Source organism: Mauremys reevesii, linkage group 3 (genome assembly GCF_016161935.1).
Source record: "Mauremys reevesii isolate NIE-2019 linkage group 3, ASM1616193v1, whole genome shotgun sequence".
In the NCBI taxonomy this organism is placed as follows: domain Eukaryota; kingdom Metazoa; phylum Chordata; order Testudines; family Geoemydidae; genus Mauremys; species Mauremys reevesii.
Window position 1 is genome coordinate 79,545,659 of NC_052625.1, and position 24,741 is coordinate 79,570,399.

Consider the following 24,741-nt stretch of genomic DNA (forward strand, 5'->3'; position numbering starts at 1 on the left):
GGTAGGAGTGGAAAGTCTTCTAAGTTAGGGTAGGGATGGTGGATATTTGAGCTATGGGTAAAAAGGGGGTGGGGTTCTCAATCTGGGTACCTCTGAGTCTGAACACGGAGTTTGGGGGTGTCCTGAATCTAGAAAGATTCAGTTGGGAGGGGTTTCTGAGCAGAACTAAGTTGGGTTGGCAGAAGCCTAGAGATTCTGGAGGAGTTCTGAGCCAGGAGGGGGATGGCTTAGATTGGCAGGGTTTGGCGAATAGGGGTAAGTGGAGGGAATGGGTGAAAGTGCATGTGTGGGTGAATGGGTGGGGAGGGGAGAAGTGTAGGAGCTAGACTGGAGGGTTAGACATACACCACACTAGGACTGGGACAGTATAGTAAAGGGTCACTACTGTTGTCTCATAACCCTCCCTTTCCTGCAAAGAGTCCCTGTTTTTTTCCAGTGGGTAAGGGGACTATAAAGGGGGCTGTTTTTCCTTCATGCTTCCCTCAGCAAAAACACTTCAGTGTGACACCCCTGCTGATGTCCAATTGCACTTTGAATATTTGGTCAACCTGTACTGGGATTCGGGGGGACAGATGGAGGCAGTGGGACTGCACTTCTGACTGCCCCCATGCCACCACGTATAAAGAGCTACTCAGTCTGTAATGCAGTCCAAGCAGCTGAAATCACTTTATTCCACGCAGAGCAATTAAAAAAGTTCCTGGAAAGTTTTACAAGCCCTTCAATTTGCAAGAGTGATCAATATTCCGGAAGGGCACAGTACAGAAATGATTTACATTTTTTGGAGGATGTAACATTTTACAAGTGCTTTTCTTTGGAGGCAATTAGGATTTTGCACTTGCATGGTGCTGAGAACCCGTCGCTAGTTATAGAAATACTTTACAACTGCAGGAGAGCTTCAGGCTCCATGAACTCCAGGAAATCATAGCAGAATGCACAAGTAAGAGATCCCTACCAATTAAAGGGGAAAAAAGATTTGAGAGATTTGGAATAAACCCAGAGATAGACCACATTGCTAATGCAACACTAAATTATGCTTCCAGTGTCCTATCAAAATTAGTATTTTATTATCCATATTTTTAAAAACATTAACCATTCATGCAGCTGCTGCTTATATAGCCAACCTGATCTCATTTTCTGTTACTTCCGCTCCTTTCACTCTGTACAGTGGTGCCAGCCTCAACAATCCCTTTATTTCCTTCTCACAAATATCTTGGTGATTTATGCTGTGCTACCCCCAATACCTGGAATGTTCTTTCAAAGCCACCACCATCTTCACCTCCTGGAAATCTACAGGAAGTGAGTGATAACCTTATACTAGAAAGGTCACAAACACATGTTTCAGAAGTATGCACAAACTAAGACCCTGATCCTGTGCTGACATCTATTATCTTGGCTTTCCCACCAAAACAAAGATGTGTTACGCCAGCTCTCCTGGAAGGATTGACCTTTATTTCCTGGCCCCATGACATGGGTCAGAGTTACAAGAAGTTACGCTCCTGTCACATGGTCATCTCAAACACAGAACAGCCACACACTAATAAAGCCAATTAAAAGAAGCTCAAATAGAGACGTAGGATGGAGGGCAGAGTATTGGGCGTCTGCATCCCGGTGGCCACAAATCTGCAATCTGGACCTCAGTGGCGTGCTGATGATTCTGCCATTTATTGTTCTTAGAAGATTTCCTTATGCAGGGGTAGGGTGGGCTGCTGAGGTCAATCTGCCATCTGAAGTCTTTTGCCTGGTCTACACTACAAAGTTTTGTCCACCTAAGTTGACTTGTTTCAACTTAGTTTTGCATGCCTAAAATTGTCTCCCACTGACAGCCCATTACATTGACACAACACCAGCACCTCAAACAATGTAGAGCCAAAGCAAGATCTACTTCCATCAATGTAGTGCCAGTGTAGACACTGCATTACCTGTTTTGACACTAACAGTCCTCCACAGCAGCTGTCCCACAATGGTCCAGTCCCTACAGCAGTGACTGTTCTGGTCACAATTTTGAATTCCACAACCCTGGGGGGTCACAGGTAACAGAAGCTAACCTCCTGCCACTACCCCTTCACAAAAACCAGAGTGTTTTTAAATGCTTTTTCCTGGTTGTCCACCACAGGGATGAGAATCAATGCTGGGTGAAAGCTGTGGAACTTCAGCAGATATATCAGAATCTGGGGCTGCTACACAGACCTGCTGTTTCTACAATAAACTGCATGCCCCACTTGGCAGGGAACCTACCAGCACTCTAAATGGGACTGTGAACATTTTGCAAGAGCTGGGCAGTGCACAGTGAGGAGGAATGGGGGAGACACAAACCATGTCGTGACCCTGGAGCTCTTTGAAACTCCACTTGAGTTGAGCCAGTTCTGTCAGGTGAGCACAGATGAGTCTGGTGATGAAGCATGTTTGTTTCCTTTTCCGGTGACCAAAACCCTTCCTCTTCCCCCTCCATCCTTCTTCCCTATTTAAAAAAATGGCACCCAGCCCATACACAAGTTTACAGAACAAAGACGTTGACTTTTGAGTCTTTGCTTTACTTTTAAAAACAGTACTTAGAATACAATTAAAGTTAATGCTTTGGAATGCACATATTGTTGCCATTTAATCAACTACTACTTACGAGGAAATGAATTTGAAAAGATTAGCATAGCAGCCAGAATTACAGTGCCCACAGCAGATCACTGTCCTGTGCTTGGATAGAGGGAGAAGGTAGATGTGGCATTTTCTTTCCTTTGGTTTGTTGACCAGTGCAGGGGCCAGGCACAATTCTCCCTGTGCATTGTACTTGGTTTATCTGAACAGGGCTGTCCCTTTAATTCTCTCAAACCATCTCCAAGACTTTCATGGAGATACTCTGCAATCCTCTCCTGAACATTTCTAGGGACGCCAGCCTTGTTTCTTCCCCCACAAAAGGGGACACTCCCATGCCATTCTGGGATGAGATCTGCTGGCCCTGTTCAGTTAACAGGCTAGCAGCATACAGGCCCAGGTGGCTTCAGGACACTAGTAGCAGCTGCTTTCTCTGGACTTTTGGCACCCTCTGGAGTGAGATATCAGCCAAAGTTACCACTGCCTGGAATGTACTGGCGATATTCACTGCACTTTCCCTATACTCATACCCAGGGGTGCCCAGCATTCACAGTTGCCATTTAGCAGTTCCCCACCCCCCATGCTAGTCTGTACTCCCCATGGCTTGAGCTACAGAATGGTGCGGTAATGAGGTGCTCCAAAGCTAAAGCAACAATTAGCATTTTTTATTAGAGGTGGTTATGGGAATAACATAAGGGAGTTCTGAGACGTATCTTTCCTGTCTGTTGCAACTGTAAATGTAATGCTGTGTCTGTTTTTATCAGCAGCCTCTGGCACGGATGCTTTGAGACGTGCCCCCTCTCTGCCTGCTGACCAGCCGTCCTGGATCAAGCCAGGAAAGAAGTAGACTGAGGAGGATACGTTTTGCGAGAGTCTCCACTCCTCTATAGGCTTCAGAGTGGTAGCTGTGTTAGTCTGTATCAGCAAAAAGAACAAGGAGCCCTTGTGGCACCTTAGAGACTAATGTGCCACAAGGACTCCTTGTTCTTTTCACTCCTCTACAGAGGCTGCTTGTGAACATAGGGAATGGAGAGGCTGAAGGTCTGAGACTGAGATGAATGACCAAGAATGGAGAGAACGATTGGTACCAGAGGCACAGGAGGTGCAGCAAGAAGTGCACCAGTACCTCATGGCTTTGCTCAGGCAACAAATGCAGATGTTGCAGAACATTACTGAGCTGAATTCCTGAAGACCTCACCCACAGCAGCCTTGCCATTACCTGGAATACTCCTTGGTCACTGCTCACTGTTTCCCCCAGCATAACAGGTGGCAGCATGGCATGAACCATTCCTCCTACTCCTCTGACAGGGAAAACAAGGAGAACCTACACTGGCCTGTCATAATAACAGGATCAGCCAGCAAGCACACTGTAGTACTTATTTTTAACATGAATGAAACATTGTACTATGTAAACATGTGTGTTTATTGCTTTCCTGGGCTTTTATAAGTATGGATCACCTTCTTACAGTGTTGCTAAAATGTTTTTAACTTGTTTATTTGCACTTTAACTTTGTTTCCTCTTTATTTGCCTGCAATAAAGTTTTATTTTTTGAAACTCAGTATATTGGTTCGCTCAAGGCAGACGAGTCACATTACAAAATTCATAACGGGCGTATAATGGAGTGCAGAAGCCCCACACCAGCTGAGAAGGGGTTAAAGAGAACCTCTAGGCCAGCTAGTCCCACTCCATTATACCTGTAGCCAATGCCGAGCCTGGAGGGGAAATTACAGGAGACAAGATGGCTCAGTGCAGGGCTGAGGGCAGGTCTATACTTCAAATGCTGCATAGGTGCAGCTGCGCTACTGGAGCACTTCAGTGAAGATGATACCTACACCAACGGGAGAGCTTTTCCCATCGGTGTAGTTAACCCACCTCCCTGAGAGGCGGTAGCTATGTTGCTGGGAGAAGCTCTTCTGCCAACACAGCACTGTCTATGCTGGGACTTAGGTCGGTATAATTGTGCCGCTCAGGGGTGTGGATTTTTGACACCCCTGAGTGGCACAGTTATACTGATGTTAGTTTATAGTGTAGATCTGGCCTAACTGGTGAGGAAGCAGGACAGAGGTCTGCCTCTCTGCATGAAGGGACTTTGCTGGTGGAGGAACAGTCCTGATAGCCCAGGCAGTCACAAGGGAGAAGCACATAGACCCCAGGAGAGAGTGATGCTCAACTAAGAAACTGTTTAGGAGACTAGGGATGAGCTAACAGTGAGTTTACTTTACTTTTTGCTTGGGAACATTTTGGGATAAGTCCCTCCAGCAACCCTTTTGTGGGGAAGACTGTAGGAGCATCCAGTGGATACAGGGGATAGAGACTATGTCCCCCTACCTACCCCTTGCTTCTGAGGAGACTTGCAGCTGTGCCAGGCTTCCAGAAAGGTCCACAAGGGGCTGCTACTCCAGCCACACCATTACAAAGCATCAGTAATCCACACACGTTTAAGGTCTATTCATAAGAAGGCAGACAAATTCCTAAAAACATCATGCAATGCTACTATGGCTGACTGTTAGAATGATCTTTTAAGGGCTCCCTCAACTTTATAGCTCCATGGTGGCTCTAATAGCCTTGTGCCTGGCTGTTCAAATTCAGACAGCTGATCCACCTCACCCCTCTACCCTGCCAGTAGCATTTCCCCCTTTGCTTTAGAGATATTATGAAATGTGCAACATTCAGTAACAATAGGAATGTTTGTCTCACTGAGACTGAGTCATTAAACACTGCCACTTGATTGGGTATCTGCTGAGCCAGTAGTTGAATCTTTGCGTGGTGCTTTTGAGGTGGCCAATGTATGGTTTCATGAGCCAGGGGAGTAAAAAGTAGGTTGGGTCTCCACAATCACTACTGGCATTTCAACATCACTACTGGTAATGCACCATCAGGGAAGTATGTCCCCGCTTGCAGCTTTTTAAATAGTCCTGTGTTCTCACTGGCAAGGGGGAGTAGTTCCAGAATAGGAATATGCATAACTATGGGCCTCATTGTGGATTTTTCAATTGCAAACAGATTCTCCTCTGATCAGGAGCAATCCATATTACAAGCTTCTAGAGTGCAAACTGCCACTTGTTTTTGCACAGTCAATGCTGCTCTCATTCTGAAGGGTTGGGGTGATCTCAGAACACACAGATCAAGGAATGAAAGCTGCAGGAATAGATTCTGCTATCTGATCTGCAGAATCCACAATGACAATGTGGGAAGGGTTTGAGAACATAGTAAACAGATTAAGCACATCTCATCTGCACTTGCCATAGGATTGCACTGAGATAAATTGCTCCTCCGTTGCTAGGTGACAGGGGATAACAGGTTTTTTGTTTTGGCACGATTGTGTTTCATTTTTGTTCTGCTACATTTGCCTGAGTTACTCTGGTGCTGCTGTTTCCTCTCACTGTTTTCTTTGCAGGCCAGGAAGGAGGAGGAGAAGTGCTTTTAGGGCCAACAGTATAAACAAATCCAAGCTAATTTCTCTCTCATATTTTTGGGGCCTTCAGGGCTCAGCCTCATCTGTGCCAAGTTTAGCCCAATTCCTAGGTGGAGGGAATGAGTAATAGTGTCATGAGCCTGGTTGCATCCTGAGGGGGTGGGCCTTACGTCCACCTAGAACTAAAGGCCCACACCCTCAGTCATGGAAGGTACCACTGGGTAAATTTCCCTGTTTTACAGCTAAAGAATTGGGGAGATTAAGTCACTTGCCCCAGGTCACACAGGAAGTCTGAGGAAAAGCCAAGAATTGAAGAATTAGGGCTTCAGAGTCCTAGACCAATTCCCTAACTACAAGCCAGTACACCCTTTAAGGCCATCATTTTCATGCCTAGATACAGAGAATTACAATAATCAAACCTGGAAGTCATGAATAGGTGCTACACTGTGGTGAAGTGCAACTCCAACAAGAGCAGGTGCAGTTTCCTGCCAGCCATAGATGGAAAAGGAGATTTCTCCCAGCTCTGGCTCTTGATGAATCCAGAAACAACAAGGAGTCTAGGAGAATATTGGTACACTTATCACATGCCCCTCCAGTTTCTCACATGGATATCATATATAAAAGTACATAAACATGCCGAATTTTCCAGGACTTCCTGGTTCACATGTTCTACCTTGTTTTGCAAGGCAGTCTGCAGAAGCATGGTGAGCGTTGATAGCACCGCCCAGTAATTGCTTACAGAAGTGTAACTATGAACTTATTACTCATGCTTAGCAACAGGAAAAGTAACATATGTCATGTTGAGTGCTCTATGTTCTTCTCCTTAACAGTACGCTTAGTTTTTAATAGGCTTAGATGTATTCCTATGGTGCCTGACAGTATCACTACCTAAAGAAACAACTTCAAAATCCTTAATCAGCTTAGAGTGCAAATTGGCTGCTGGTCTGTGACTAAGGTTCCAGGGTGGTAGATGGAATGGAGCAGATTTCCATATAATTGCCCAAAAATATTTGAACTGGGGCTTTGAGTCGCTCTTATGATTGAGAACACAGCAAAAAAATGTGTAAGTTTACCATTAGAAATTGTTCTACAGAGTCCTTTGCCTAAGTGTAAAAGCATCCCTTCGATTTGATTTGTGATGTCATACATTATCCGTTCTAATGTGGAGGTGATATTCTGTGTCACAGTGTTAAAGCAAGTAGATAAAGAAGTGCATTCAGCAACAGCTGTGGACTACACGGCTCTTTGCCCTTGAGAAACCCATGGGAACAGAGCAGAAGGAAACCGAATACTCCGAAGTTCATTTAGTGGAATTTTCAGGAGTTAGTTCACCCTAGTGGAAGGGCCTCGTGGGAGAACAATGGAGTGGGCACTGGAGAATGCTTCTCATCCCCACCGTATCAGAGGACTCAGAACCAAGGGCACTCTCAAATCTTTGAAGACAGAAGCCTTCTTTGTATGGTTAGCCACACATTGACTGATACACTGGTCCACATCTCCCCAACAGCATAGCTCTTTCTTTAAGCCCCTGCTTCAATTTGCACCCCCAAAACCCAGGAGAATGAAGACCCTTATTGAGCAACAAAAAAAGAGCTTTTCTAGGGTCCCAGGAAGGGGGAAATGCAGTATTATCTTTCTTCCAGATTACACCATCTCAACTCTAGTCATAATTTAAATGTACATGGTATCTTCCATTCAAAAATCTCAAAGTGCTTTACAAACATAAGTGAGTCATTCCAACCTCCTTATCATGTAAGTAGGTAACTATCTTCCCACTCTGTAAAAACTGGAATATGGAGTCACAAGGTTAAGTGACTTGCCAAAGGCTGCCAGGAAACTTGTGGCTGACCCAGAGCTTAAAACTCAGATTTTCTGATATTCTGACCAGCTAATGCTCTCTCTTTACACAATATGGTTCACAAATTGTATTTATTCCCCAAGCCCTAAACTAAAGCTTTTGTGCACATACAGGAAACTAGGTAGCTTTCTCAACAGCTTCTATTAGGAATATGTAAAGGCTGTTCTCTTTGTATTCCCAGCCATGCTAGAGTGAAAGTGTGGAAAATCTTGTGTGAAAAGCCTCTTCCCACGTTTTTCCCCAGTAAGGTGCTTTGTGGCATGATTTGATGGGTGGTGAAAAGAAGTCCTATAGCAATCGTTCTTTCTAACTGCAGGCATCTATTGCTTTTCCTTTTAGTTACCTCCATGGCTTTTATTTATAAAAGGAAAGATGAAAGGGCCTGTTGGTTTTTGAACACTGTGCTAAAGGTGAACATTCCTTAATACAGTGCTAACATGGAAACAAATTAGAGTTTTGATAAATACAGTAGAATTGCTAACAATAGAATGTGCATCATCCTCTTGAGCAGGGTCATTCACTCGTGGCTGACTATCAGCAAGCCCAAAGAAAGACCAACACAATGAGGAAATCAGAGACTGAGCAGAGATTTTTTTGTTTTTTGTTTTTATTTTAGATTTTTGTACTTTCAAATTCCCAGTGAACTATGCAGAGGGAAAGCTCTTTAGGGAGAAATGGCCAAAAACACAACTGTAAATGCCTCAGAGGATTTTTTGTATTGATAGTCTAATGAGGCCATATGTGTGGTGATGATGATTGTTGAGTGGTTGCTACTGCCAGATGTGTGAGAGAATTGTTTAAAGTCAATTTTTAGTAACCACCAATGTAGGGAGAAGAGAAAGGTTAGTTACTTCTCTACAGCCAGTGAACCTCATTCAGTAAGCACATTTCAGATGATTTGTCCCCAAACACACACACACTCGCTCAGGGGCAAAATCCTAAACAGAACTGAGATAAAAGTCCCAAAATGAATCAGGTAAGAGAGAGAACACATTTTAATTGTCTCCTTTTCTTCCACCCTTCCCTTAATAGTTCAAAGAACAAGACAGAGAAAAAGAGAATGACACAGTCCATGATAGTCTCAGATGAGCAAAAACAAGTTGTGAATATTCATTGTTTCCTCTTTCCTCAGACAGGAATGGCAGTGCTGCAGTGACTGTATGATCTGCATGCTGAATGCAGAAGCCTGGTTGACCTCTAATTTCAAATGAAACAACACTTTTGCATTTTAATGCTCATTAGCGTACTACTTATGATTCAATATTTGTATTGCAATAGCTCCCAGAGGATCCCAGTTGGGATCAAGACCCCATTCTGTTAGACTCTAAGGCCTGGTCTACCCTATAGAGTTAGGTCGACGTAAGGTGGCTTACGTTGACCTAACTGTGTAAGCGTCTACACTACAATGTTCCTCCTGCCAATTTAACTCGCCTGCTACACCAATCTAATAATTCCTCCTCCGCTGAGGTTGATGTAGTTACGTCGACGCTGTGTCAGTATAGACACTGCATTGCTTACATCGCCTGTTGCTGCCATTCACAGCCTGAGCTGTGAGTCCTGCTGCCCCTGGGCTGGAAGCAGAGATCCGGCTGGCAGTGCTCCACAATGCCCCACATAAGTCGGTGCAAAGCGTTCCTGGTAAGAACACGCACTACTGACAGAAGGAGCATAGTGTGGTCATGAAGAGCAGATTTAATTACTCCGGTGACTGTAGGTCAGCCTAACTTAAGTCTACTTAATTTTGTAGTTGAGACATGCCCTAAGACATGTCATATTAAGACACAAGCCCCACCCCAAAGATCTTAGCACATGTAGACCCATTGCCACATCTGGCATCAGATGCACACTTAATTTAAAGTGCATGTTAAAACTACCTCTGTCAAGAAGAGTCCAAGTAATACCAAAAATAACTAAGTCTGAACTATTTAGGGCATACTCCTCTAACTCCAACTCATGTGAGTAGTATTGAAGTGAAGTGAGTATTGAAGTGAAGTCAGAACTACTTGCATGAGTAAGGGTTCTAGAATCTGCCCCTTGATATGAACACAGACACATTAAGCCCTGGTCTACATTACGAGTTTAGGTCGAATTTAGCAGTGTTAGATCGATTTAACCCTGCGTCCATCCACATGACAAAGTCATTTTTGTTGACTTAAAGGGCTCTTAAAATTGATTTCTGTACTCCTCCCTGATGAGGGGATTAGTGCTGAAATCGACCCTGCTGGGTCAAATTTGGGTAGCATGGATGCAATTTGATGGTATTGGCCTCCGGGAGCTATCCCAGAGTGCTCCATTGTGACTGCTCTGGACAGCACTCTCAACTCAGATGCACATGGCCAGGTAGACAGGAAAAGCCCCGCGAACTTTTGAATGAGCTCCAGTATGGACTGAATGGGAGGTTCTGCATCTGATTGCTGTATGGGGAGACGAATTCATGCTATCTGAACTCAGTTCCAAAAGACGAAATGCCAGAATATTTGAAAAAAAAATCTCCAAGGGCATGAAGGACAGAGGTTATAACAGGGAACATAGCGGTGCCGCATGAGACTTAAGGAGTTCAGGCAAGCCTACCAAAGAACCAGAGAGGCAAACGGCCACTCCGGGTCAGAGCCCTAGACATGCTTCTTCTATGATGAGCTGCATGCCATTCTAGGGGGTGCTCCTACAACTACCCCACCCCTGTGCTTCCCTTCTCCCCCACCCCTCCCGGGCACCGTGGCAGTTATCCCCCCATTTGTGTGACAAATTAATAAAGAATGCATGAATTTGAAACAACAATGACTTTATTGCCTCTGCAAGCGAAGATCAAAGGGGGGTTGGGAGGGTGGTTGGCTTACAGGGAAGTAGAGTGAACCAAGGAGACGGGTTTTCATCAAGGAGAAACAAAAAGAACTTTCACACCATAGCCTGGCCAGTCATGAAACTGGTTTTTAAAGCTTCTCTGATGCACAGTGCACCCTGATGTGCTATTCTAACCGCTCTGGTGTCTGGCTGCGCATAATCGGTGGCCAGGCAATTTGCCTCAACCTCCCACCCTGCCATAAACGTCTCCCCCTTACTCTCACAGATATTGTGGAGCAGACAACAAGCAGTAATAACAATGGGAATATTGGTTTCGCTGAGGTCTAACCAAGTCAGTAAACTGCGCCAGCACGCTGTTAAACGTCCAAAGGCACATTCTACCACCATTATGCACTTGCTCAGCCTATAGTTGAACTGCTTCTTACTACTGTCCAGGCTTCATGAGCCATGGGAGCAAGGGGTAGGCTGGGGTAGGTGCGACCGCATGGTGCAGCTGACTGGGAGAGCAGCCTGAGGCAGAAGCCTCCAGCTGGCATGACATTCCAGGCAGGACTGAATCTCCGTTAGCCAAAACTTAAAGAAGAGAATGACCTGGAGTCATTCCCATTTTTGCCCAGGCACCCCCAACCAACCTGGAGCACCCCGTCTGACCAGGTGCCCCCAACCAACCTAACCAAGGTCGGCCAGGAGCACCCATAGGATGACGACAACGGTTAGCAGTCGTATTGCACCGTCTGCCATCCGCAAGGCAAGGCAAGGGGATGCTGCTGTGTAGCACTGCAGTACCGCATCTGCCAGCAGCACCCAGGAGACATACGGTGACAGTGAGCTGAGAGGGCTCCATGCTTGCCATGGTATGTCATCTGCATGGGTAACCCAGGAAAAAGGCAAGAAACGATTTTTTGCTGTTGCTTTCACGGAGGGAGGGGGGCCTGACGACATGTACCCAGAACCACCTGTGACAATGTTTTTGCCACATCAGACATTGGGAGCTCAACCCAGAATTCCAATTGGCAGCAGAGACTGCGAGAACTCTGGGATAGCTACCACAGTGCAACGCTCCAAAAGTCGACGCTAGCCTCGGTACTGTGGATGTACACCGCTGACTTAATGTGCTTAGAGGGGACACACACAACTGACTGTATCAAATCAATTTCTAAAAAAATCGATTTCTATTAAAATCAACCTAATTTCATAGTGTAGACATACCCTTAGTCTGATTCTACAGTCCCTCCTCAGGCAAAATTCCCCACCAACCTTAGAAAAGTAGTTTTTCCTGAGCCAGGACTGGGTTCTCTAGATACACACCAGATATGCATATACAGCCTGATTCAACTTCTGTTGAAAACAATGAGCGTCTGTGTCATGCTGTCTGTTGTGGCTCACGGCTGTGAGTGCCTATCTCAGGGCTGACTGTCAAAACAGGGCAGACACTCCAAACTTATGGTGTGTTCTATAATGAGATTTCACCAAGCCTGTACCAAATGTGAATTCCTGGATCACTGTAACAGTCTTACCTTGGAGTCACAGACAGTCCCCTTAGATGGTCCAGTCTATCTTGCCACCCAGACATAGGCAGCAGGTTTGTATAATTTTTGGTGGGGCCCAAAATGGTGGTGCCCCCCCGCTTCCGCCCTGTAAGGGGCTGAGATTCAAAGGGCTCTGGGCTGCTGGCAGCCGCGGGGAGCCCTGAGTCCTTTAAATCCCAGCCGCAGCCAGGAGTCAGAGGGCTCTGCGTTGCCCGCAGGCTTTGCGGCGGCGGCTGGGATTTAAAGGGCTCAGGGCTCCCCACGGCCGCCAGCCGCCCAGAGCCCATAGACTCCCAGCCCCGGGCCGCTGCTTGCCCCCGCCCCAGACCCCTGCCCCAATTGCCCCTCAGGACCCCCACCCCCTATCTAAGCACCACTGGTCCTTGTCCCCCGATTACCCCCTCCTGAGACAACTGCCCCTTGGAACCCCAGCCCCTATCTAAGCCTCCCTTCCCCTTGTCCCCAACTGCCCCCTCCTGAGACCCCACCCAACTTCCCCCCAGGACCCCACGCCCTACCAGTCCCCTGATAAGCCCCCTGGACTCCCACGCCTATCCAATTGCTGCCTGTCCCCTGACTGCCCCTCTGAACCTCTGCCCCATCCAACCCTCCCTGCTCCTTGTCCCTTGACTGCCCCCCGGAACCTCCTACCCCTTCTCCAACCCCCAAACCGCTTACTATGCCACTCAGACCAGCATGTCTGGCTCCGTGCAGCTCCAGACAGTTGCTGCCATGCTCCCCCATGGAGCCCACAGCCCTCTTCCACCCCCAGCACCTGCCTTCCAGATTTGAACACCTCAAAATTCAGGAGTGCTCAAGCTCCGTTTGGGCAGCTTTTACTTCATTTCTCCCAAATCAAATATACTGATCCACTGTAACTTGCTGTAGAAAAAGTAGGATAAAATTGAGCAAGAAATGCTTATTAGCACTGGAATTGCTACTTTCAACAGCCATTGCCTTTTTGTTTGTTTGAAAGGAAGACAGTGAGATTGCATTGGCAAATTCCCCATAGAAAGAAAGAGTGGAACAAAAGAATAATAAAGGCTCCTCAACTTTTCCTCATTTATGGAGGACAGTCTTATAATATGCATCCAGATATCCTCCAATCACACAAGCTGAAAATTGTTCCACTTTACTGCAGCTCTGTAAGCATATGGGAACCAATCCTGTCTGTGTTTTGTGCACATCCAAAATTCCGGCTGAACGACCCACCCTGGGAGCGAGTTACCAGTGACCCAGGGCTGGGGCGGAAGGAGGTGTGGGGGGGGGCACTGGTGTGGGGAGCCCAGGGCTAGGGCAGCAGCAGGGTGGAGGGAGGGCACTGGTGGGGAGGAAAGGGGGAAGCCCAGCGCTGGGGTGACAGGGGGTGTGTGTGGGTGGGGACAGAGCCCAGGACTGGGGCACCAGGAGGGTACGGGGGGAGCCCAGGGCTGGGAAGGGGGACAGCAAAAAAACCCCAGCTGTGTCCTTGTGTGTGTCTGTCTCCATCATCCCTGGCTGTGTGTGTCTGTCCCACAGCCCCCCCCAAGCTGTGTGTGTGTGTCTGGCTGCCCCCAGAGCTCACCGGCTGTGTCTGTCTGTCAGTGACAGATCCTGCTGCTCGCTCTGCCCAGCGCTGAGAGCCGCTGCCTGTGGCTCCCTCCCCCTCCCTGCTGTGGAGGCGTGGCCAGGCAGCTCCGGCACCGCCCCCGGCAGCTCCCATTGGCTGGGGTTCCCAGCCAATGGGCTGTGAGCCCAGTCAGCCCCGGAGCCTCTCCGGGGCTGGGGAGAGCTGCCGCTGATGTAAGAGCGCCCACATTGCTGGCGCGGGGACCCCCGCAGCACAGGGCCTGGGGCCCAAACATTGGTGGAGCTGGGCCCACCCTCGGGATTATTGGTGGGGCCTGGGCTCCACGGGCCCATAGAACTCGCCGCCTATGGACACTGCAAGACGGAGGTTCCTAGGGTTGTGTCTGGGACCGGAGATATTGGCTAGTGTCATTTGGTTGCACAATCCAAGGAGCAGCTGACACGCCAGAGGTTGTGCGTGACCAGCCCAGGAGTGGGGGCTCTCACAGCAGAGCAGGGTCAGGCTGGCTCCCAGAGTCAAGGATTGGGGTGACCTAGCAGATCACCAGTCTAGAAAACACCAGAGGGGAATGTCACAGGCTGCACCCAGGAATTGCAAGGGAATCCAGATTTTTTGCCTCCCAGAATTAGCCTTGTGATTTCAGTGGGATTCAGGATTCTCTTTTTCAATTTCTCATCCCCCTGTATACCACCCTAGCCCGAGCCCTGATGATAACCCTATACCCATGATAACCTTAACCTAATCTCCATGGCAGTCTCAACCCCATAATAATGCCAGACCTGTCTGCTCTTTCTTCACGCCCTAAGTGCTTGTGATACAGACACAGCCAAACTCTGCTGGCAGGAGTGTTATATCTATACCTGACCACATACACCAAAAGGGACTCTTTAGGTCTCTGAAGTTGAGCTGATTGTGGCTTGTTGTGGGAATGGTTTTAGAGCTATTCACATAGGATGTTTTGTTCCAAATCTGATGGGGCATCTGATAGCTGGATACCCATGGACACCGCCTCTGTTTACTGTGTGGATGAGATGCAAGCTGGACATTTACAAAAACAAATGAACCGCCGGAGGGTTCTCAGAAGAGGGGCTCCCTGGGCTAAGAGGCGATACCTTGTGACTGGATAAGAGCAGAAGATTGGTGCATGTGGTTATCCATTACAGGAGGGAGGGGTGACGTCTCAGAAATGGTAGATCCCAGCTTTATGGGCTGGACAAGGGCTGGAAGAACTAACGACTGAGTGAGTAACACCTTATCAGACAAGCCAGCACCAACGTGTCCAGGCGGTAGACTGTGTTTTATGTTTTTCATCTACCTGTAACCTCATGTTTCCACCTCCTTTGCCTGTATTTTGAATCTCTCCCTCAGCATCTGCTAAATCAGTCTCAGCTTGGTGTTACAATAAACACCTCTGAGTGCTGGGTGCAAAGGAGAGGGTTGAACTGAGGGGAAGCCGGGAAGTGCAGTTTCTACAGAGGCAGCGGATGGCTACACATTGTGAGTGCGCAGAAGACGGGGGACTGGGCACTGGAGTGTAACAGAGGCAGGGGGTGTAAATTTCTGCCTGCAGAGGGATAGAGCAGGAGCGCCAGGAATGCCAGCAGCTGGTGGCTGGGAGAGTTTCCCCTGGTGGGCACAAACCGGGCTTCCCTCCCAGCACCCGGGGCCAGGGGTAGTGGGGCAACCCAGACACCACGGGTCACCGGGAAAAGTATCAAAATGCTCGTGGGAGTTGGAATCCCATGTAAGATTCCAACAACAAAATACATTGCCCTGCGTACGTGGAAACAGAATGTGGCTGGGAGCCAGGACTCCTGAGTTTCTTCACCCACTCTGGGGTCTAGTGGATTAAAGCAGAACCAGGACTCCTGGGTTATTTCCCTGGCTCCAGAAGGAGAACGTGTTGCTCTCCTATCATCAGGTAACACGTATAATTATTTACACTCTCCTCACTTCAGCTCCCTTGCCCGGGGATAATGTAGTTTCCTCTTTTCTTCCCAGGCTGTGGCAAGCCGTTGATCTCAGGGTGCATCTTGAATGGTCAAGATGCCAAGGTCGGGGCCTGCCCCTGGCAGGTCAGCGTGCAGAGAAACCGCTCCCACATCTGCGGCGGTTCGCTCATCTCCGAGAGCTGGGTGGTGTCAGCAGCTCATTGCTTCAAGCTGTGAGTACCCCAGGCAGGGCAGAGAGAGTGACTGCAGCCGTTCTGAACAGATTCTCTCTCCCTTTTCACTGGCTTGCTGTTGCGTGGCATCGCTGTGTTGCTGTTCCTCAGCTGCCCTGCCCCAGAGGTGGCTGCATCTCATTGCCAAGTGAGCCATCCCTTTGCGGTGTTATGTATGGCTGTTCCCCAGGTGCACCGCTCCAGACATGTCTGCATCCACGTGCCAGGCAAGCCCTCCCTGTGCAGCACTGCTGTGGGTCTGTTCCATAGATGTCCCACCCCAGAGCTGACTACATTTCAGCACCGTGAGAACTATCCCCCTGTGGTATGACTATTTGGCTGTTCCCCAATCAGATTTTCTTGCATTCAGACCTGTAGTCAATTCAGCATATCGGGTGTAGCTGGGTGAAAACAGGATTGTCGGTGAGACTCCAACCCAGACGTTCTCATCGGTGAAGCGGATCGTCCTCCATCCCAATTACAACAGTAGCACTTTCCTTGCCGACATCGCTCTGGTGGAGCTGGAGAAGCCAATTGCCTTCACGGCCTCCATCAGCCCCGTGTGTCTGCTCGACGCCTCCGTCCGTGTGCCTGCTGGGAACGCCTGCTGGGTGAACATTCACCCCGAAGGTGAGGCAGACTCGTAGCTGTTAGAGAGGGGAAGGGCAGGGGAAAGTCCCAGCACAGATGATGGTCACAGGCTGGGTGATTGTAGCCCCATATGTACGCAGATGGACTGAGAGATACAGGGTTACATGGGTACACGGTTATACAGCCATGGTTACACTGTTATACAGGCACATATTATGATTGTACAAATCATACACAGTTACAGGTGATATATGTCCATAATATCATGACCGGTGTAGAGAAAGTGAATGGGGAAGTGTTATTTACCCCTTCACATAACACAAGAACGAGGGGTTACCCAATGCAATCAATAGGCAGCAGATTTAAGACAAACAGAAGGAAGTATTTCTTGAAACAGCACAAAGTCAGCCTGTGGAACTCATTGCCAGGGGATATTGTGAAGGCCAAAAGTACAACTGAGTTAAAAAAAGAATTAGTTAAGTTCATGGAGGATAGGTCCATCAATCTCTATTAGCCACGATGGTCAGGGACACAACCCTACGCTCTGGGTGTTCCTAACCCTCTTACTGCTAGGAGCTGGGGCAGGACAGGGGATAGATCACTCGAAATTGCCCTGTGGTGTTCATTTCCTCTGAAGCACCTTGCACTGTCGGCTAGATCAACCGTCAGTCTGACCCACTATGGCCGTTTCTTAATGTTATACAGCCTCAGTTGTACGGTTACACTGTTATATTTTTATACACACATGGTTGGATTATTTTACAGCGATACGGTTATATAGCAATAGTTATATGATTGTGCAGTTGTATGTTTATACAGGTACAGTTGTACAGTTATACAGGTTTATGATTATATGATGATGTAACCACAATGATATGGTTCAACAGTTATCTAATTAGATAGATACAGAAGTACAATTACACAGTATATGATTCTGGAGCCACAGTTATATGGTTGAACAGTTATGTAGTTATACAGGTACAGTTTTACAGTTCCACAGTTAAATAGTTATATGGTTGTACAGACACAGTACTATATATAGGTAGTTATTCAGGTATGTACATTGGACAGATATACAATTATGCAGCCATAGATATATGGTTATACAGTTATATAGTTATACAGGAACAATTAGAGTTATATCGTTGTACAGCCACCGTTATATGGTATACAGATCCCATTGTACACTTATACATTGTGTGATTATCCAGTTATATGGTTATACAGGTACAATTATACCTTTATAGAGCTATAGTCATACAGTTATATGGTTATACAGGTACAGTCGTACGGTTATATGGTTATACAGCTGTACAGATATAAAGACAGTATTATACACAGGCTTAGAAGGATTCAATTGTTGTTGCTAAAATTCAGTAAATGTTGATTTCGCCATAAAAACACAAAACAACAAAAAATATTTCCATTGGTAATAACTGAAATTTACAGATAGACAAAGTCAGAAAAATGCTGCTTGAAAAGTTTTGAGAGTTTGATATAACGATATTTACTTTGTATTTTTTGACATGAGATACTGACAATTTCGTATGCATGGTTACACAGCTTTGACTCTCAACCTCCACTAAATCATTATTGTCTGACCTGCAAATGTGAAAATTTCCTGCAAATGTGAACATTTAAGCCAATAAACATTTTAAAAAGTGCTTAACAACCACCATTTTGCACAACTGTGGAAATCTAAATTGATACAAATTGGAAACATATTCTTAAAGCTCAACATCTATACGAGTCATCAAGCCTAGCTATACAGATACGCAGCTGTATAGGAACTGTTAGACAGTGATATAGCTGCAGCTCTATGATTCTATACCGACAGTTATGCACTCCTCCTAAGTGTGATATTAAGGACTGGTCTACACGACCGCGCTAAATCAATCTGTTATGCAAATTCAGTTACTTGAATAATGTAACTGAAGTCAACATAGTTAGAGCCACTTACCGCGGTGGCTACACTGCGCTGTGTCGACGGGAGAGCCTCTCCATCGACTTCCCTTATGCTTCGCGGGGAGGCGGAGTACACAAATCGATGGGCGAGTGCTCCCCCATCGATTTAGCATCGACTGCAGCAGTGCCGATCTACCGGTCAGTACAGACATGTCCTTTGACACGATCTAGTGACTCCAGTATCTCTGGCCATGCCAATGTTCCTATTTTGCTTTAAACCTGTGTCGTCCCATTTTACCGTAGCTCATTTCTGAGCAGGTTTAAGATAACCGAAAAACAGCCACTCTCAGGGCTGCACTGCACAAAGACACCGCGCCAGTTTGGCGTCAATCTGTTTTGTGTGTGTGTGTGTGTGTGTTTGAGCAATGTCACCATCTAGAGGCTGCATCTCACATGGGGGATTCAATTCCTGGCACGATGAATGGATGTTCATATTTGTGGGGGGGGCTTGTATGTGAGCCCGAATATGGGTTTCAAACCACCCCTATTGGTGTAGTTGGCACCAGTATATTTACCGATGCCAGTTCTAGCCCAATAGGAAGCAGCGTCAGAGGCGGCCGCCAGCTGGCACCCAGCATTATCAAATCACACACCTGGTTATATCCTTACTGCCATGTGTGTAGCGCTGGCCTGGAACTGAGCAGCATCTGCTCAGAGATTAAAACCCTCTGAACCAAATCAGGGCAAACTGTGTGTAGACAAGGCTTAAAATTTTAAAACACTCACGCCAGGCGAGTCACCCAGCCCTTGGGCCTTTCATTTCAGTGAATTTTTCCCTAGCGGCAACCCTGCAGGAAGTGGAGGTGCCCACCGTAGACACCACGATCTGCAACGATCGCTTCCAAGTAGGATTACAAAAGCCTGCGGGTGACAATCCCATCAAAGAAGACATGATGTGTGCCGGGTCCATGGAGGGCTATAAAGGCTTTGCTTCGGTGAGATTCTCTGACTGAGATCAGGGGCCCATGATTCCTGCCCCATTCTCCCTGTTGACTTGGTCTTCTGTCGGGTGTGGGGCGCGGGACCCACCAAACAGTGGGCCTGAATGGAGGGGCTGAGCCTTGACTTCGCTCCCCAGTGTTTAGACAAGACAGACACATCTTGGCTTGAGGATGTGACCATAGAGTATAAAGTCAGCAGGGTTCGTCCATTCAGCCTGACCCGCTGTATAACCCAGCCCATAAGTGCACCCGGTTACCCCACCACTGAGCCCAGGGACTTGTGTCTGGGCAAAGCATCTCCCAGAAAGGCAGCCAGTGGGGATGTGAAGCCATTGAGAGATGGAGAATCCACCACGGCCCTTGTGAATGATGGAGACTGGTCCCTCCTCAAACCTCATTTCTTTCCCTGTCTCTAGGGTGACTCCAGGGGACCCCTGGTGTGTGAGGAGGACGATGGGACCTGGTACCTTGCTGGGCTTGTGAGCTAGTCACTGGTGAGAGAAGTGAATGGGGTACTCACTATTTTTCCCGGTTACCCTGGGGTCTACAACCGCCCGAATGCCCACAACGACTGGCTCCAGGAGAATGTGCCTGGTGTGAGTTTCATGGTGGTGAACTTCACTCTGAACAGTGCCAGTCCCTCTACCACCATCACTCCAAGCAGTGTCCATCCATCTGCCAGCATCACTTGGAAAGATGCTGGTGGCCCCTCTGCCACAATCCCCAGGGTCCTTCTCCTCGTTGTGTTTTTGCAGCTGACTCTCTGACCCCTCGACTCGAGTGGGACCCCATCCCACACCAGCCCTTCCTCACCCTTCACGCACATAGACTGTGTTGCTTGTGGGATCAGTTCCAGTGTTCTAAACCTGACTTTGATAATCAAATTGAAGTTACATTTAATATTATAACTGCTATGTTTGTTTGGCTCCTGTATGGTTATTACCTGGCAATAAATAACTTTAATGGTTAAGGTGGTTGCTTCTTTCTCTCTCTCTCTCCCCCCACCACCTCCCCGTGGGTGTTTTTTTGGCTTCCTCATTTGCTCTGCAGCAACGCTTCTCGTACCTAAGCTAAAGATCCCTGCAGCGCCCAAAAGTTCTGTGGGGGTTGCTCATCCAGTGGGTTACTGCCAGAACAATTGTGATGTGAAAGTGGGGATAGGGATGTGCTGAGCCTGGGACATATGGGGGTGGCAGGTGGAAAGTGTTGCTCTATCCAGCCTGCTCAGGCGGGCTCTGTTCTGGTGCGGTGCCCATGGATATGAGGGTGACAGCTCGGTGGTGCTGTTCAACCCATCCTGCTGAGTCCAGGAACATATAAGGGGTCAGCTTGGGAGTGCTGATTAACCTCATCCTCTCAGACACGCTCTGTTAATATGTGTGTGTGTGTGTTCATCCAGTTCTGGGGCTGGAGGAACTCAGCCCAGGGGAACCCAGGTCCTGCAGGGTAGCTCCATTGGGAGGGAACTTGCAGACAGGAGAAGCAGAGCCCCGTATGAACACACAAGTGACACAAGCAGCACATTGATAGAATTCCAGAACCCCCCACCCTCAGAAGAGTAACGCTAATAAATGAGCGTACCCCAAAGTAACGGGCACATCTGGTAACATAGGAGAAGAAATGTTGTCCTAACAGATGAAGATGAGCTAATCACAGAACTAAAAGTTAGTGGTTGCTTAGGTACAAGTGACGATGTACAACAGAAGACAGTCCAGAGAAGTGACAGAGATATATGTAGTGCTTTAATAGGGCCAATTTCCCACAGCTAAAAACAATTCTGAGACATAGCAGCTGAGAGGAAGGATATAATCAGAAAACTGTGAATGATAATTGAGAAGTGTTTAAGAACACCTTACTTGAACCCCCAAAAGCCACAATCCCACAACTGAGGAAGAAGATTGTGCTGGTTAACAAACCGACCTGGTTTAGAGGGGAAGTGAAGGCAGCTGTAAAACATTGAAAAAAAATCTAGCAAGTGGAAGAAAGGGGAAGTTGATAGCAATGAATATAAATCAGAAGTTAGGGATTGTGGAAAATTGATAAAGGAAGCATAGTGGCATAAGAAGAAATCTATGCCCACCAGAGTTAAGGACAATAAGGAGTTTTTAAAATGTATTAGGAACAAAAAGAATCCTGACAATGGTGTTGGTCCATTACTAGATCAAAATGGTAGAATTATCAATCATAATGCAGAATAGCCTGAACTATTCCATAAATATTCCCGTTCTGTATTTGGGGGAAAAACAGATGATATAGGGTACGCCTAGACTACCCGCTGGATCGGCGGGTAGTGTTCGCTGTATCGGGGATCGATTTATCGCATCTCGTCTGGATGCGATAAATTGATCTGCTAATCGACGCCCGTACTTCACCTCGGCAGGAGGAGTAAGCGGCGTCGACGGGGGAGCCGCGGCAGTCGACTTGCCGCCGTGAGGACGGTCAGGTAAGTTGAACTACGATACTTCGACAAGTTGCGCATCTTAGTTCAACCTCCCCCGCTAGTGTAGCCCAGGCCTCTGTCTCATGCTATGGGAATCATAATACTCCTTCCAGTCCTCTAGTGTCTCTGAGGAATGTTAAACAGAAACTACAGAAGTCAGGCACTTTAAAATCAGCAGGTCCAGATAACTTGCATCCAAGAGTTTTAAAAGAGCTGGCGGAGGACCTTGCTGGACCGTTAATGCTGCTTTTCAATTACCCGGTAGTCTTGGAGCACTGGGGAAGTTCCAGAAGACTGGAAGACAGCTAACGTGGTGCTAATTTTAAACAGGGTAAGTGGGATGATGCACGTAAGTATAGGCCTGTCAGCCTGACCTCAACCCTGGGCAAAATCACGGAGTGGCTGAGATGGGACTTGATTAATAAAGCACTAAAGGAGAGTAATAGAATTAATGCAAATCAACGTGGGCTTATGGAAAACAGATTCTGTCAAACCAACGGATGTTTTCTTTTGTACGCAGCGTTGTTGTAGCCATGTTGGTCATAGGCTATTAGAGAGACAAGGTGGGAGAGTTAATGTGAGAGAGACAAGCTTTCAAGCATACACAGGTCTGGGAACAGGGTGACCAGACAGTAAATGTGAAAAATCGGGACTGGGGGTGGGGGGTAATAGGAGCCGATATAAGAAAAAGACCCAAAAATCAGGACTGTCCCGATTTTCACGCTATCTGGGAAACTACCTCAGAGTGTCACTGCTAAATACAAGGTGGAACAGTTTGTTTAACACAATTAGTTACCAGATATTTCAAGGCACCATTCGAGGTGGAGAGGCCTGTTAACACTGGTTCAGTCACTGGAAGGTAGGGAGGGGGTACGGAGTGAGGGGGGGTTGTTAGTGGGTGGCAGATTGTTGTAATAAGCCATAAATCCCGTGTCTTAAATTCACAACTTCGCTAGACACTAAAAATCACGGACTGAACAGAGACACTGAATTTATGGCTTATTACAACAATCTGTCACCCACCAGCCCCCTCAGCTGATTACTCCTCCTTTCCTCCCCGTGCCTGGAGAGGTGTTCACGAACCTCTTTCCCTCGAACGGCCCCTTGCAATACATGTTAACCACATATACTAAACAGTTCAGGCTTGTATTTAGCAGTGACACTTTGATAAGGTTTCCCAGACCTGAAGAAGAGCTCTGCGTCAGCTGGAAAGCTTGTCTCTCCCCAGCAGAAGCTGGTGCAATAAAAGATATTCCCTCCCCCACCTTGTCTCTCTAGCTTTTTTGATGAGGTTCCAAGTTTCATTGATAAAGGCAATACAGGTAACATAATATCTGTAAACTCCTGCCACGCGTATCAATTGGCGCCACACGATATTATGGTTAAAACACTAGACCAGGGGTCGGCAGCCTTTCAGAAGTGCTGGGCCGAGTCTTCATTTATTCACTCTGATTTAAAGTTTCACGTGCCAGTCATACATTTTAACGTTTTTAGAAGGTCTCTTTCTATAAGCCTATAATATATAACTAAGCTATTGTTGTATGTAAAGTAAATAACATTTTCAAAATGTTTAAGAAGCTTCATTTAAAATTAAATTAAAATGCAGAGCCCCCCGGACCGCTGGCCAGGACCCGGGCAGTGTGAGGGTTCAGAGAAGACCCGCGAGAATGACTGAAGGATTAGAAAACCTGCCTTAGAGTGATAGGCTCAAGAAGCTCGGTCTATGGAGCTTAAGAAAGAGACCGTTTGGGGGTGACTTGACCCCAGTCTGGAAATACCGCGGGGAACAAATATTTATTACTGGGCTCTTCTGTCTAGCAGAGGAAGGTCTAACAGAATCCAATGGCTGGAAGTTGAAGCTAGACAAATTCGGACTGGAAATAAGGTGTAAGTTTTTTTCACAGCCAGAGTAAATAACCAGTGGGACAATTAACCAAAGATTGGGGTGGATTTTCCATCATTGACCATTTTTGCATCACGACCGGCAGTTGTTCTGAAAGCTCTGCTCAAGGGGTTATTTGGGGGCAGGTCTCTGGCTTGTGTTATGCCAGAGGTCAAACTAGATTATTAGAGTGGTGCCTTCTCAAGTTAGACTCTATGAACCCCACCGATAACCGTACCCCCATTACAATCTTACCTTTGCCGGGAATCTGTCACTGGCCAGGTGTTCTTGGCAAAATCAATTGCTAAGGATACTCGGAAGTGAAAATCACCCCATGTTAACCTTGGCCATTGTACTTTTATGTTTGGGACAATTCCAGGCAGAGCAGCATGAGTAGGGTCACACCCTGTTCGTGTGCTGAATTCAGCAGCATTTGTTTCCTCGAGTGGTTCGTTGTGGGACTGGTCACATCTGTTCTGTAGACCTGGGGAGGGCAGAGGCAGGAGCTGGTGTCTATAAAAACCTGCCCAGGGAGTTCAGTCCCCAGCTGGTATTTGGTTGGAGCGATGGAAGCAGCTGGGTTTGGCCAAGATGGGACCAGGCGAGGCTGGATTATGGGGCATCTCTGCTCCCTGCTGGTCACTGCACTGCTGGCGACAAGCCTGGCGCAGGGTGAGTGTGGGGTGGAGTGGAGATAGGCGCCTGGACCCTGCCTCCCCGGGGCCGGGGAGAGAGAGCTGGGCTTGCAGGGAAGAGAACTGGGCTAGTGAATAACAGGGGGATCCAACCCCTTCACCCTTCATAGATGCCCCTGCCTATCTAGCCCCTAGTTCTGCTTTCACTCCTCAGCCACCCCATTCAGAGCAATAGGGATTGTTAACTCTGGAACCTACAGATGGCAAGCTGAATAGTGACTCTGCTAAGATTTTTAACTGTTGCTAAGGATAGCAGGGCTGTTTCAGGAGAGTGGGTGTAGCCTGAGATTTATGGGTGAAGC

General features: G+C 47.3%; 1 long non-coding RNA gene across 1 annotated transcript; it reads left to right on the forward strand.

Moving 5' to 3' along the window:
- Nucleotides 1–15,793: 15,793 nt before the first annotated feature.
- Nucleotides 15,794–20,272, forward strand: LOC120402325. Its single transcript, XR_005597143.1, has 4 exons — nucleotides 15,794–15,925; nucleotides 16,296–16,555; nucleotides 19,247–19,416; nucleotides 19,839–20,272. It is a non-coding gene; the product is annotated as an uncharacterized LOC120402325 (long non-coding RNA).
- Nucleotides 20,273–24,741: the final 4,469 nt, after the last annotated feature.